Source organism: Tursiops truncatus, chromosome 20 (assembly GCF_011762595.2).
Source record: "Tursiops truncatus isolate mTurTru1 chromosome 20, mTurTru1.mat.Y, whole genome shotgun sequence".
Lineage (NCBI taxonomy): Eukaryota > Metazoa > Chordata > Mammalia > Artiodactyla > Delphinidae > Tursiops > Tursiops truncatus.
The window spans coordinates 51,990,053-52,005,167 of NC_047053.1; the positions used below are offsets into that span (position 1 = coordinate 51,990,053).

Below are 15,115 nucleotides of genomic sequence, written 5' to 3' on the forward strand. Positions count from 1 at the left end.
TCGAACCCTGGTCAGGGAACTAAGGTCCCACATGCCACGTGGCATGGCCAAAAAACCCAAAAAGTACAAAACAAACAATAAATGCCTATAGTCAAAACCAGAATGCTATATTACAGAAAAAAAATAAAAAGGAAAATAAAACGGTGAGAAAAGGCTCTTCTCTCCACTACCAATCTCTCTCCTTTAAGGCAAACCCTTTCTAGCTCTTTCTCGATTTTAGTTCCTACGATGTCAATTTTATGTTTATCAACTACAGACACTTGCTGTTGTACCTCTATATCTCCCCACTCATCCTTCTTGATAGAGTTATGCCACTGTCTTCCGTTCTTTCACTAGTTAACTCTGCCATTTCGTGTAACAGACTGAAACCTCCGTTTCTTGCTTCGTTAATCGTAGATTGTATCTTTTTAGTCCCCAAGGTGTAAGATGAATAATTAGCACCCCCATCCTTCCTTTCACTTCTCTTCCCTTTACATTTCCCAACCTCTCTCAGATATACTTTAAAAAATAGCCTTTTAGAATTATTTTATGCTTATAGAAGAGTTACACAAATAGTATAGAAAGTTCTTGTATACTCCGTACCCAGTTTCCCCTACTATTAACCTGTGCACATTTGTCACAGTTATGAACCAATATTGATGTATTATCATTAACTAAAGTCCATACTTTGTTTGTATGTCCTTATTTTTGTTTTTGGCGGTACGCGGGCCTCTCACTGCTGTGGTCTCTCCCGTTGCGGAGCACAGGCTCCGGACGCGCAGGCTCAGCGGCCATGGCTCACGGGCCCAGCCACTCCGCAGCATGTGGGATCTTCCCAGACCAGGGCACGAACCCACGTCCCCTGCTTCGGCAGGTGGACTCTCAACCACTGCGCCACCAGGGAAGCCCTATCTCCTCTTTAACATCCTTCTTTTTTTTGGAATACTTCTTTTTTTTGGAATACTTCATTCTTTATGGAACTAAGATTCCTAGGATTCCAGGGTGCTAGCTCTAGGGTTATTTTGTATATTTCTTTTTCCCTCTTTTTTTATTGGTTTACAATGTTGTATTAGTTCCAGGTGTACAGCAAAGTGATTATATATAGTTTTCCATACACGTTATTGCAAGATATTAAATATAGTCCCGTGCTCTACAGTAGGACCTTGTTGTTTCTCTATTTTATATACAGTGGTGTGTATCTGTTAATTAGGGTTATCGTATACATTTCTACCCCAGACTTAGAATCAGTCATTTCTCTAAGAACCCCTGGTTCCTTTTGTTGGAGAAAATATTAGGAATAAGATCTGGGTGCTTGATATGTTCGTTGCTACTGAGATATTGTCAGGTGTACTTTTTAAAAAAATAATTAATTAATTTATGGCTGCATTGGGTCTTCATTGCTGCGTGCAAGCTTTCTCTTACTGTGGCCAGCAGAGAATGCTCTTTGTTGCGGTGCGTGGGCTTCTCATTGCGGTGGCTTCTCTTGTTGCAGAGCACGGGCTCTAGGCCCGTGGGCTTCCGTAGCTGTGGCATGCGGGCTCAGTAGTTGTGGTGCATGGGCTTAGTTACTCCGCGGCATGTGGGATCTTCCCGGACCAGGGATCGAACCTGTGTCCCCTGCACTGGCAGGCGGGTTCTTAACCCCTGCGCCACCAGGGAAGTCCCTGTCAGGTGTACTTTTGCTTTTAAAGTTTCTCAACGGATAGAATGTATTTTATGTAATCATAGTAATATAATATGTAACTATACTCTAATCTTTGATTCTTCATAGACTTATTCTAAAATTTGAATGCTTTTCCAAACGCTGGTATTTAAACTGCTATAGGTAGGCAAATACAGTTTACTCGGAGAAGCAGATAGTACATTACGATTATGTTTTCATTTCATTTTCAAAGGCTTATATCATCAAGCTCAAAATGATTATTCTTATAATACCCCCATTGCTCAAAATCATGCATTGTTTTAATATGTACTTGTTTTTTTTGGGTATATTTGTTGTCTTTTCTCTGATATTTATGATTGCCCTTCTTTATGCTTGTTGCAAGAGGAGATACATTCCTTTTTCTTATTATAACTCCCAGATTTTCCGTCTTTTTTGCTTTTCTTTTTGTGCGGTATTCATTCCATTCCTTTTTTGAATCTCAGTGACTTCCGGGTCTGGTATGGACTGGTTTCTTTGTATTTAGATAATGACTTTCTTATATTTATTTCCTTTTCCTTGAGTGTTTAATTGCTTTTAAAAATTGAATTCTGGGGCTTCCCTGGTGGCGCAGTGCTTGAGAGTCCACCTGCCGATGCAGGGGACACGGGTTCGTGCCCCGGTCCGGGAAGATCCCACATGCCGTGGAGCGGCTGGGCCCGTGAGCCATGGCCGCTGGGCCTGCGCATCCGGAGCCTGTGCTCCGCGACGGGAGAGGCCACAGCAGTGAGAGGCCCGCGTACCGCAAAAAAAAAAAAAAAAAAAAAAAAAGTTGAATTCTGGGCCTTCATCACATGCTCAAGCCTCGTTTTCCAAGTTCACTTCTATGCTCTCTCATAACCTCTCCACTCTAGGACTTTATTCTCCTGCTCCGGTCTGAGCTGGCTGTTTTCTGGGCCTGCTGCATAGGTGTCACTCGGGTATTTTCTTTCAGTTTTATTCCCATGTGGATTCCGTATTCCCCGTGATTCACACCTTCCTCCTCTTTCTTTGTTTACCCCCTCATGAACTTGGCTTACTTTTCTTGATTTACTTCTCGTGAATAAGTATTTGAGGAAGTTACTTGAGAATGTACTCAAATAACTTCTTAAGAAAGGGAGTATGGGAAGTGAACTTCCTGAGTCTTGACACATCTGAAAATGTGTTTGTTCTCCTCTTACTCAATTTCAGCTGAATTTGGAATTCCAGTTGAAGGCTATTTCCCCCAAGTTTGAAGACATTACTGCAGTGTCCTCAGGTGCACTAACCGAAGTGAGCATTGCTAATTGGAAGTGTTGCCAACAGAAAGTCTGTTGCCAGACTAATTGCTCAGCTTTGGAAATGAGCTGTTTTATTATTTGTTTTTCTTTGGCAGCTTTTAGGATCTTGTCTTGATCCAAGGTTTTCTGAAATTTCACATTAATTTACCTAATTGTACACCTTTTTAAAAAAAATTTATTTATTTGGTTACACCGGGTCTTGATGGCGGCACGTGGGCTCCTGAGTTGCGGCAGGAGAGCTCCTTAGTTGTAACATGTGAACTCCCAGTTGCTGGATACACATGGGATCATACTCCTAGGCAAGGGATCAAACCCGGAACCCCTGCATCAGGAGCATTGAGTTTCACAAACTGGACTAGCAGGAAGGTCCATCGCTAGATCTATTTTTTTTTTTTTTTTTTGTGGTACGCGGGCCTCTCACTGCTGTGGCCTCTCCAGCCGCGGAGCACAGGCTCCGGACGCACAGGCTCAGCGGCCATGGCTCACGGGCCCAGCCGCTCCTCGGCGTGTGGGATCTTCCCAGACCGGGGCACGAACCCACGTCCCCTGCATCGGCAGGCGGACTCTCAACCACTGCGCCACCAGGGAAGCCCCTAGATCTATTTTTATCACAGAAATATCAGCCTTGTTTATTCCCACAAGGCCTCAAAAAATTGAGGCAACAGTCATGCTTTTCCATCCCTACATGAATCTTTAGTAAAAAGCAAACGATTCATTCAATTATGAAGAGAAGCACGAGTATAGGTTGTATACCTTTTTATATCTACCGTGCTAGGTACTCTGTAGACCCTTTCGGTTTGAAGACGAGTGTCTCCTTTTTCTTTGGGTACTTCTCTTGATTGAACCTTTTTCTCCCTTTAACTATTGATATCCAGAATCAACTCCATGATGATTTAATGCTGCAAAAAGTTGTGAGAGGAGGAGACGGGATGGCCTTTGTAGCATTAAAGATGCAGCAACATCTCTCCCCTAGTGAAGGGCTTGGCTCAGTTCCCGTGATGAAGCTCTGGGCTCTTGGCGTGAGTGAGACACGCACTATAGGAAGGAGCAGCCTGTATATGCAGCCACCTGTCCTTTCCCCCAAATCCACCCCCTCCCCCAACAAGCTTGGATGAGGATGGAGGTTATGAGTCATATTGACCTAGGAGGAGAAATGGTGCGGTCTCCTTCCTTGGGGCTTTGGAGAAGATCATGCATTCCTTCTTAGCCAGGCACTGTGCTAAGTGCTGGGGATAAATACATAAAAGAGCCTCTTGGTTTCTGCCTCTGAAGAGCTGACAGTCTACTAGGTGTGACTAACGGATACAGAAAGAGCATAGCATGTGATACAGGCCACGATGGGATGTCAGGGAGACAGTGTAACACTGAAGTCAGCAGTCTGAATCCCAGCTCTGCCGTTTGTTGTCTAGACGACTCTATTATTTCACTTTGCTCATCTTCACTTTCCTCTCTCATGGGGTTGTTGTGAGGATTAAATGAAATAAGGCACGGGAAATGCTCATCTCAGTACCTGGTAAATATTGAGAATAATAATATTGAGAATAACGTGCGCTGCTAGTCTGGAGAAGATGGTGATCAGCTCTCTGCCTGGAGATGAGGAAGAGGGTGGGAGTCAGGGAGGGTTTCATCCAGGAAGGGATCTCCAAGCACTGACACTTCCTTCCTGAGAAAGACCCCCAGGGGCTTCCCTGGCAGTCCGGTGGTTAAGACTTCGCCTTCCAATGCAGGGAGTGCGGGTTTGATCCCTGGTCGGGGAACTAGATCCCACATGCCTCGCGGCCAAAAAACCAAAACACATAAATCAGAAGCAATATTGTAACGAATTCAATAAAGACTAAAAATGGTCCATATCAAAAAAAAATCTTAAAAAAAAAAAAAGGCCCCCAGATAGTATCTTCCCTTGTCCCAGAACTCCAAGGAGTCACTTTTTTTTTTTTTTTTTTTTGCGGTACGCGGGCCTCTCACTGCTGTGGCCTCTCCCGTTGCGGAGCACAGGCTCCGGACGCGCAGGCTCAGCGGCCATGGCTCACGGGCCCAGCCGCTCTGCGGCACGTGGGATCTTCCCGGACCGGGGCACAAACCTGTGTCCCCTGCATCGGCAGGCAGACTCTCAACCACTGCGCCACCAGGGAAGCCCAGGAGTCACATATTTGACCATTGACAAGAGCCTCCCATGAGGGAAATTCACTCTAAGGCCACTGGGGTAACTTAACCATGGTACCAGATTTCTGCTGCCTTGGCTTCTTTATTGGCTGCTTTCTGGGAGAGGCAAGGGTGAATAATGAATGAACCTGTATTATGATCACCATCTGCCCGACTCTTTTTCAGGTATTTTTCAGGTATCTAGTTTAATCTAACCCAATAATCCTCTGGAGGCGGCTACTCTTCTTCCGGTTTTATGAATGGTGGAAGTGAGCTCAGTTCAGGGACAGTAATCACCGAGATCATGCAGATAGCAGACAGAACTGAGATTTGGTCCCTGCAGTGTGGCCGCAGGCTGATATGCATTTCACATCCTGCAACTGCCTCATTTGCATAGAATCATCAGTCAAGAATTGTGGGGACTTCCCTGGTGGCACAGTGGTTAAGAATCCGCCTGCCAATGCAGGGGACACGGGTTCGAGCCCTGGTCCGGGAAGATCCCACATGCCGCGGAGCAACTAAGCCCGTGCACCACAAGTACTGAGCCTGCACTCTAGGGCCCACGAGCCACAACTACTGAGCCCGCGAGCCATAACTACTGAAGCCCATGTGCCACAACTACTGAAGCCCGTGTACCTGGAGCCCGTGCTCCACAACAAGAGAAGCCACTGCAATGAGAAGCCCGCGCACCGCAATGAAGAGTAGCCCCCGTTCTCCACAACTAGAGAAAGCCCACGCGTAGCAACGAAGACCCAGCACAGCCATAAATAAATAAACAAAATTTATAAAAAGAAGAAAAAAGGATTGTGGTTTTCTTTTTCTACAGAAGGGACTGTAGAGATTTACTCAGTGCTTTAAGCTCCATCACTGGGAACACTCTGTGACATACACTACTTTTTCTAAGTTCCAACCTTTTCTGCCACTCAGTCAGGGTCGGGGGAGGAAAAGCTAAGGGGGTCTGCCTCTCTAGAGGCACAGAAGTGCTAGTGCATCTGCTCCGGCACCCCCATACCTGGCACATACAGGGGATTGCCACAAAGTTGTGAGCAGTGTCCCAGTGCCTTTCTTACCTGGAATCTGCACAAGTGTGATAACCCCCATGGGCTGGGACCCACAAACCGGTGGTCCTTCTACGGGTCATCAGTACTGGGGTGCTGTCCTGTCTCATGCACAGGCCAGCTGCACAGACCTCCGGACCCACGGAGCAACCAGGCAGGCTCCCTACTGAGCTCAAAGTCCTTTGTAACTTACTGTCTCCTCCTTGTGGACCTTTGTCCCCAGCGGGCGCACAGAAGCTGGCAGCTGTGCTGTTGGAGGACTGTAAGGTCAGAAGCCCCGGGGGAGATCGGGGGAGATGGGCTGCGTTTGCCCAATAGTCAGGCAAGCCCAGACTAGACGACGAAGTGGGCGAAGTTTACCTGCGCTTCACTCGGCTACCCTTTCTGCTCCGTCCCTTCCTGCTTGTGGCACTTGGGCCCCTTTGCACATAAGAAATATACTTTTAGGAAGTGAAGGTACCTGTCATTTACATCTTAATATGCTCTTCAGTGCACATATCACCTTTTGGGAAGGGATTTGTTCTTTAGGCTTCAGCCTTGGCTGTGAGAATTAACAGAAGATTTTATCCACAGTTCGCAGCAGGTGTGTGTTGTACATCTCCGTGTAGGAGGCATCGTATTTTTTTGAGGGTCTTTCTTTGCTGAAATCACACACCACCTGGCCGTGATCCTATGCCAGCAGGTCCTCTCGTGCAGCTTGCCACCTGCTTGCAGGGTTCGGCAGATTCAGTTTCAGGTATTTTTCAGAAGAGGCAGAAGGTACTCTGGGCTCCTGCGTGCTCCCTCTCCTTTGTGATGTTCTCCTCAAGGCACACAACTGAACGTCAAAACTGAGAAGAGGAGAATTCAATCCCTCCTTCCAAGAGCTGATAATGCAAGGATCTCAAGCTATTTATTCATCTATTAAGCTATTTTTTCTTTCAATTGAACTTCAGGGTGTACAGAATTGGGGTAATCAAAATAATAGAATTCTAGCACGTTCATCATTCATCCATGAATGATTCCCTCCCTCCCTCCCTCCCTTTCTTCCTTTCTTCCTCCCTCCCTCCCTCCCTCCCTTCCCTCCTTCCTTCCTCCCTTCCTTCCTTCCTTCCCTCCTTCCTCCCTTCCTTCCTTCCTTCCTTCCTTCCTTCCCTCCTTCCTTCCTTCCTTCCTTCCTTCCTCCCTCCCTCCCTCCCTTCCCTCCTTCCTTCCTTCCTCCCTTCCTTCCTTCCTTCCCTCCTTCCTCCCTTCCTTCCTTCCTTCCTTCCCTCCTTCCTTCCTTCCTTCCTTCCTTCCTTCCTTCCTCCCTCCCTCCCTCCCTTCCCTCCTTCCTTCCTTCCTTCCTTCCTTCCTTCCTTCTTTCATTATAATGCAATAAGAACCTGTAAACCCAAACCAAAAGCTAGGACCTTGACAATCACCTATGTTTAGTCATATTCCCTCTACCCATCCCACCCATGCCTTTGTCTCCTGCATCTGAGGTTATGATCATCCTGACTCCTGTGTCCATCACTTCCTTCTTTCCTTTATAAAGATAGTTTTGTTGCATCTATATGCATTTCTCAAAATACATTTTTTATTTTAGTTTTTTTTGACTTAAGATTATATTGCTAAAGTTTTTCTATATTTTTGCTTTTTGCTGTCGTTTGACTGCTGTGTGTGTTTGGTTGAATGAATAGACCACATTTTTTTTTATCTGTTCTCGTACTGAAGGACACGTGGGCTGTTCCTGGTTTTTATCTGTTGTGTGCAACGCTGCTGTAAACTGTCTCATAAATGTCTCGTTGTACATGTGCAAGTGTTTCTCTTTATTTCTCCATCTGAGAAGTATTTATTCAAACCCACCGCATGTACTGCCCTGGTCATCGTGGAGAGTGTGGCATTCCTGACATCAAACCTTGTTGCGGGGACGGAGCTGCAGGGCGCTCTGCTGGAAAGGGCTGTGACATATTGAGACAAACCTGGGATTCTGGTTCAGACAGATTTGATCCAAGGTCCACCTGGGTCACTTACTAGGTATGTGACATGGAGCATTTTTGACCTCTTTGGCTTTCAGTGTTCCCGTTTTTAAAATGAGGAGCAATAATATTGCCTCACAGGGTTGTGAGGAATGAATGGGATAAGCACTGCCTACCACATAGTAGGTACTCTCTGTATGCTTATCCTTTCATTCTTCATTTATATCAACCCCCAGGTGCTATCATTATTCCTATACAATACCATATATACTGTACATCGACTATAATACTATGCTGTTATACCTAGTATCAGAATAACAGAAATAAAGCATGCAATTCTCAGTTTAGAGGAAGTTATGATATATCTGAGGATTAAAAATAACATGCAAGAAAGAGTGAGCCATCAAAGCATAGCTGGAGACGCAGAGCTGCCTGAGAGTAAGTGCGCCCCCTTGAGGTAACACGTCAGAGTTCACGCTGTGCCAGCCCACGCCGCTTACCTGCTTATGACCTCAGGAACCTGACTTCGCCTTTGGAGTCTCTGCCTCCCTGTGGGGTTAGGAATTATCCTGAGCTCTGAGGCTTTCGTGTGATTAAATGAGATAATCTATAAATCCCTGGGCCGGTGCCTGGCTCACAGTAGGTGCTGCTGTTAACCTGGGGTGTAGTGTGAGCTCCTCGCATAGACCGAGTGTCCACTGGGTGGGGACTCTGCAGAAGAGATTCAAATCCTGGATTTGGAGGGAGGGAGTCTAATAATAGTTCTCAATACAGACTTCAGATGAGTTCCCTTGGAACCGGGGGGACGGTTGGATGCCATTATCAAAAATACAGATTTCCCCAGACTGTCTGAATCAGGATCTCTTGGCCGGGGGCGGGGCGGGGGCGGGGTAAGGCTTGGGAATTTGCATTATTATAAAGTTCTATGATGACTCTAATGTGAAGACAAGTTTAGGAACTACTGGATGGGGTTGGGTGGAGAGGAATTAAAGGAGAAGAAAGGAAGAGAGGAAAGGGAAAAGGAGAGTCAGGGGTAACCTTCAAGTTAACGGTTCAACGTGGAGTATTTTTGATTCAGAGAGAATATTTCTTTACACCCGATATTTTAGAAGTGGGAACAGACAGGAGGTCTTATTTCATCTAACTGCTCTAAAAACCAGGCATAGGGGCTTCCCTAGTGGTGCAGTGGTTGAGAGTCCGCCTGCCGATGCAGGGGACGTGGGTTCGTGCCCCGGTCCGGGAAGATCCCACATGCCGCGGAGTGGCTGGGCCCGTGAGCCATGGCCGCTGGGCCTGCGCGTCCGGAGCCTGTGCTCCGCAACGGGAGACGCCACAACAGTGAGAGGCCCGCGTACCAGAAAAAAAAAAAAAAAAAAAAAAACCAGGCATAGACAGGGACAAAAATACTGCACTCAACAGGGAGCTTGTGACAAAGGACAGGGACTTGTGACAGTCAGGTGAGTACTAGCAACATGACACCTCCCAGCCATATTTGAAGTGAGGTCACCAGGCAATGGCTGTGGCCGAACTAGAGGGGGAACCTATTTCCAAGACAAGCTCTGAGGATGGGACTTTGGTCTCATGTTCTTCCCACCTCCAGGAGGCCAATGCAGGTGTCAGAGCTGGGCTACAAAGGGTATAGAGTCTTTTGTCTGCGTGTCCTGCTTTCCCCATTAAATTGTTAACTCCTTCAAAGCAATACCCATGCCAGCTTCTTCATTGCCTGCCTCAAAGCCCCCAACACTGTGTCTTATTCTCTGGACCAATTATGATTAAACAAAGATGCAATGACAAGGCACAGGCAACGAGAACTCTTGGTCTGTGTTGAGAATCCACCCTGGACCCAGAACTTGGCTTGGGCTGAAGACAAGGCTTCTCAGGCCTTTTTGCTTATCATGAAAGCACTGGCTTTTGTTTTCCCTCTCATCTCCAGAGGTGCTTTCGGCCTCGTTGGAGGCAATCATCCAACAACATTTATTCACCAGATACTGCCCTGTGCCAGACATGACAGGATGCATTTTATCAACCTCTTAATTTAGTTTATGTTTCAGGTGGAAGCCAGACAAGAAAGATTTCCCCCATCCACCAATTCCTGCATCTGCTTCTTTTTGGAAAAACAACTCTCAGTTCAAAAGTAAGAGCATATGGGGGTCATTTTCTTGGCATCCCAGAGGTGGAAGGATGCTGAGAGATTAGCTGGTCCAAGGAAAGTGGTCAGGATGACAAAAGGGGACATTTTGTATAATAGGATTTCAGTTTCAGAAAAATCGTATGTCCAGAATAAACGGGGAAGTGTTATTACCAGAGCATTAGCAGTGAGGGAATGGGATTGCGATGATTTTTATTTTCCCAGTATTCTGGATCTTGCGGAATTTCTATAGTGAACATATATTACATTTAAACGAGGAAACAAAAATTAAAAAAAACTAAAGAAATTTTCTTAAGCTGGATGGGGGGCATACAGGTGTGCGTTTTATTACTAATCTTTATCATGTACTTCTAGGTTATATATACTCTTTGTATGAAATATTTAATACTCTATTTTCATAGGTTGCAGAACATTTCACCTGGAAGCTGCCTTAATTGAAGCAGGGGGGCTCCGTGGAGGCTGGCTCTATCAGCCCTTCCCTCTAAGGCCGAGAGATGACCTCTGAGGGGTCCAGGACCTCAGGTGGGAGCTGTGAGGTCTGCCTCCCTCACTGGGTCTTGTTTCCTCCTTCTGCAGGTGGGAACCCTCAGACCCGGGGGAATGGCAGAAACGGGACTGGACTCCACCCTTCTAACTTCTTGCTGGCTTTCCCCTCAGACACTGCCTCTCTTCATTCAAGTTTCCTTCTAGACTTTTCCCCTCTTAATGCTCTAAGCCTAAGTGATACCTTCCTCTTAACCTGATTTTCCAGATTCACTCATTTTTCAGGATTTGTTCTTGAAGACTGACTTTTTATTTTGGCAGATGGTGGGAAAGGAGGTGAGAAGGAGGTGATGGAGAGGGTGTGGGGAGAGGGTTTGGGGGCCGCCTCTCGGTCCGGCCTGCTTGCTTGGTGGCCTGGCCGCCATGTGGGTGGTCCTTAGGTGGCGTGCGGTTAAGAGAGGTTTCCTGGTGTTGCTGGGCCAGGTGGGAGCTGAGGGCTCCAGGAGGTGTTAAAACTGCAACCAGATTCCATCCAGGCTCCGTGTCCCTAAGGGGCCTGGAACCCTGACAGGTTCAGTGAGGACGACTCTTCACCTGGCTGAACAGCAAGGGTGAAATCGTTTCCGATCCTCAGGGGGCAGAGTCACGGAGACAGAGTGATCACAGGATCTGGCTCTGGAACAGCTCAGACCGGGAACGGTGAACACTTGGCACGCATGCCCGCCCTCTGGCTTCCCTTCACTGATCACTAACCAGCGCCCTCAGAGCCTGGGCCCAGAACACCAGCAGATGCACAGAGCGGGCTCCGTGCTGCTGCACCCACTCCTGCCAACTCCCAAGCCTGAGTCTGGAGCTCTTCCGGCTGGGCATTTTGCGCGCCCCCCCAGCAAGGTTCCTGAACCTCAGCACTGCTGACGTTGGGGCTTCATCACTCTGTCCGGTGGGAGCTGTCCTGTGCACTGTAGGGTGTTTAGCAGCGTCCCTGACCTCTACGCGCTCAAGGGTAGCAACTTCCCTCCTCCTCCCTGCCCCCCCAGCAATTGTGATAATCAAAAATGTCTTCAAACACGGCCATATCTCAGCTATTGACTATCACTGCTGGTTGGGGACCACTGCTTTAGGGAATATTGGTGGGAGAGGTAGACAGCGTTCTGATGGAGAATACAGGTCAGTGGGCCACTTGAACTTGCTGGGAAATAAAGTGAAAAAATTCAAGATATTTAAAATGAAGAAGTGGGGGGGCTTCCCTGGTGGCGCAGTGGTTGAGTCTGCCTGCCAATGCAGGGGACACGGGCTCGAGCCCTGGTCTGGGAAGATCCCACATGCTGTGGAGCAACTAAGCCCGTGTGCCACAGGTACTGAGCCTGCACCCTAGAGCCCACGAGCCACAACTACTGAGCCTGCGAGCCATAACTACTGAAGCCCATGTGCCACAACTACTGAAGCCCGCGCACCTAGAACCCGTGCTCCACAACAAGAGAAGCCACCGCAATGAGAAGCCTGCGCACCGCAATGAAGAGTAGCCCCAGTTCACCACAACTAGAGAAAGCCTGCGTGCAACAACGCAGACCAAAAGCAGCCAAAAATAGATAAATTAATTAATTAATTAATTTAAAAAAATACATTAAAATAAAACTCAGTGTTGGGGGCTGGGGAGGGAGGAAATTTAGAAAGACACGTGGAATGTTTGCCAGGCCCAAAGGACCAATGCCATGACCTGACTTCACTTTATTTTATTTATTTATTTTTTTCTGGCTGTGCTGAGCAGCTTGTGGGGATATTAGTTCCCTGACCAGGGATCGAAACTGGGCCTCCTGCAGTGGAAGCATGGAATCCTAACCACTGGACCACCAGGGAATTCCCGACTTCACTTTAATAAGCCAAAGAAACCCTCTAAACCAGAGGTTCTCAACGAGGGAAAGACAACAAGGGGTCATCTGTCAGTGTCTGAGACGATTTTGGTTGTCACGACAGGTGTGTGTTTGGGCTGGGGGCTGCTGCTGGCATCTACCAGGTAGCGGCCAGGGATTCTGCTACACATCCTACAATGTACAGCAAGTCCCCTACATACGAACAAGTTCCGTTCCGAGAGCACGTTCTTAAGTCCACTTTGTTCGTAAGTCCATCAAAGTTAGCCTAGGTACCCAACTAACACAATCGGCTATATAGTACTGTACTGTAATAGGTTTATAATACTTTTCACACAAATAATGCACACACAAAAAATAAAGCATTTTTCATCTTACAGTACAGTACCTTGAAAAGTCCAGTAGTGCAGTACAACAGCTGGCATACAGGGGCTGGCACGGAGCGAACAGGCAAGAAGAGTTACTGACTGGAGGAGGGAGAGGAGGTGGGAGACGGTAGAGCTGAAGGATCGTCAGCAAGAGGAGACGGAGGGCGAGCTGCCATTTCACTCACGCCTGACGTTGACGGCGCAGGTTCTGGTTCCTTGCTGGATTCAATTCTGCATACCCTCTTGATCTCATTTCAGCATCACCCCTGCATGTCCTCACTAAATCGCTGTCCTGAGCCTGATGTTCAGCAGCAAGGAGAAGGGCCCACTGAGGGAGGTCAGAAAGAGCCAACCACGCTGTGAGCAGATGGTCAGGGGAGGGCAGGAAACTCACAGCACAGGTCGGTGATAACGTTTTGTAACACGTACGCACCACGCGCTGACAGCTCAAACCACACTTTCACCCATCCATCCCACCTGTCCTTTCCAACACTTCACAGGTGAAGGAATTCAGCTCAAAGAATAGACTCAGGGAATGTTAGCCATAAATGAAGAATGAAATCATGCCATTTGCAGCAACATGGATGGACCTAGACATTATCATACTAAGTGATGTAAGTCAGATAGGTTAAGACAGATATATCACTTACATGTGGAATCTTTAAAAATAATACAAATGAACTTATTTACAAAACAGAAACAGACTCACAGACATAGAAAACAAACTCATGGTTACCAAAGGGGAAAGGTGGGGGAGGGATATAAATGAGGCGTTTGGGATTAACAGGTATACACTACTATATATAAAATAGCTAAGTAACAAGATCCTACTGTACAGCATAGGGAAGTATATTCAGTATCCTGTAATAACTTATAAGGAAAAAAATCTGAAAAAGAATATGTATGTGTGTATAAAAAAACAGAATCACTTTGCTGTACACCAGAAACTAACACAACATTGTAAATCAACTATATTTCAATTAAAAAAAAAAAAGGGATAGACTCAGGTCTACTTAGAGGTCTATTTAGAGCCTGGTCCAGAATCCAGGCTCTGTGCAAACAGTGCAGACTCGGGGGCATCCCTTCACCTCCTTGGGCCTCAGTTTTTACATCTGTGAAATGGATGATGTGTGACCTGTTTCACCCCTGCCAGCCCCTACTTCCCATGATTCTGAGCCAGGACAGGATGCCCGTTTCCTGGTACCTGATTCCAGGCCTCTCTGATCACTGAGCAGGCTGTACTGCTCTGTCGGCAGAGAATTTGAAATTGGAGGACTTGCTACCTCAGATATCTGTGGGTAGAGAGTGGCTCCTTCTGAAGTCAACCCCCTAAAGCTGTGTCCCCAGGAAGAAAGATGCTTCAGTGACAAGGGTGAGGACAGGTGTTTGTCCCTAAGCCAGAGTCCCAGGAAGGCAGGAAGTCCTGCTGTTTGCACACCTTCCTGGCCAGTTTCCACCAGGAGCTCCTGATATAGACTTTGGACAGTTCCCTCGGGCACGTGGACTTGGGTTGTGTTCCCCGCATGCGTGGGTCTGAGGCTGGCATTGTCTAGGCTGTTCCAGAGCACCGAGCATCTCTGCTTGTGTGGGCAGAGTCCACACAGTGGATGGATGGGATCCCGTGGGCTGAGCAGTGAGGGTCACTCGAACCAGGTGGAAGGCTTCTGGGCAGCAGGGGTGTCAGGGCATCCTGGGACTCCAGCTGAAATGTGCCTCAGGCTGGAAGTGATGAGAGGCTGTGTGTCCCTCAGGGGATGCCCATTCACAGTGACCATGACGATTACCCACACTTACTAACATGGCTTAGCGCTTGGAAACACCTGACCTGGGGTCCAGGTGAAAGTGGCGGTTTCCCGGGTTCTGGGGTTAGAAGACTCTCGCTCCCTCCTTCTCGAGGATTTTGGACCGCGGTCTGGATCCCTGGCCTCTCCCTCCAGAGTCTTTTCCCTCCACTCCCACTGCTGGCTGCATCACTGTAGGTGAGAGAGGCTTCCTATTAGAAACCTTACACCTTTTCAAGAGGAAAGTCACAAAGTCCAGGGGCATCCCCTCTGCTACCCCAGCTGATCTTGAGCCTCGTCTAGGACTTTGTCCAAACCCCTCCTGCCCCAGAGGCTCCCGAGTCTCCCCAGAGGAACAAAGTCTTCTAAAGTCGCAGATCCAAATAAAA

General features: G+C 47.4%; 1 long non-coding RNA gene and 1 other non-coding gene across 2 annotated transcripts; both read right to left on the reverse strand.

The window, feature by feature from the left end:
* Positions 1 to 3,558: 3,558 nt before the first annotated feature.
* Positions 3,559 to 3,677, reverse strand: LOC117309928 (U5 spliceosomal RNA). The gene has a single exon (XR_004524211.1). It is a non-coding gene; the product is annotated as a U5 spliceosomal RNA (small nuclear RNA).
* A 7,575-nt stretch (positions 3,678 to 11,252) lies between these two features.
* LOC141277270 (uncharacterized) lies at positions 11,253 to 13,267 on the reverse strand. Its single transcript, XR_012328349.1, has 3 exons — positions 13,131 to 13,267; positions 12,966 to 13,009; positions 11,253 to 11,307 (listed from the first exon to the last, which is right to left on the reverse strand). It is a non-coding gene; the product is annotated as an uncharacterized lncRNA (long non-coding RNA).
* Between the last annotated feature and the right edge of the window lie 1,848 nt (positions 13,268 to 15,115).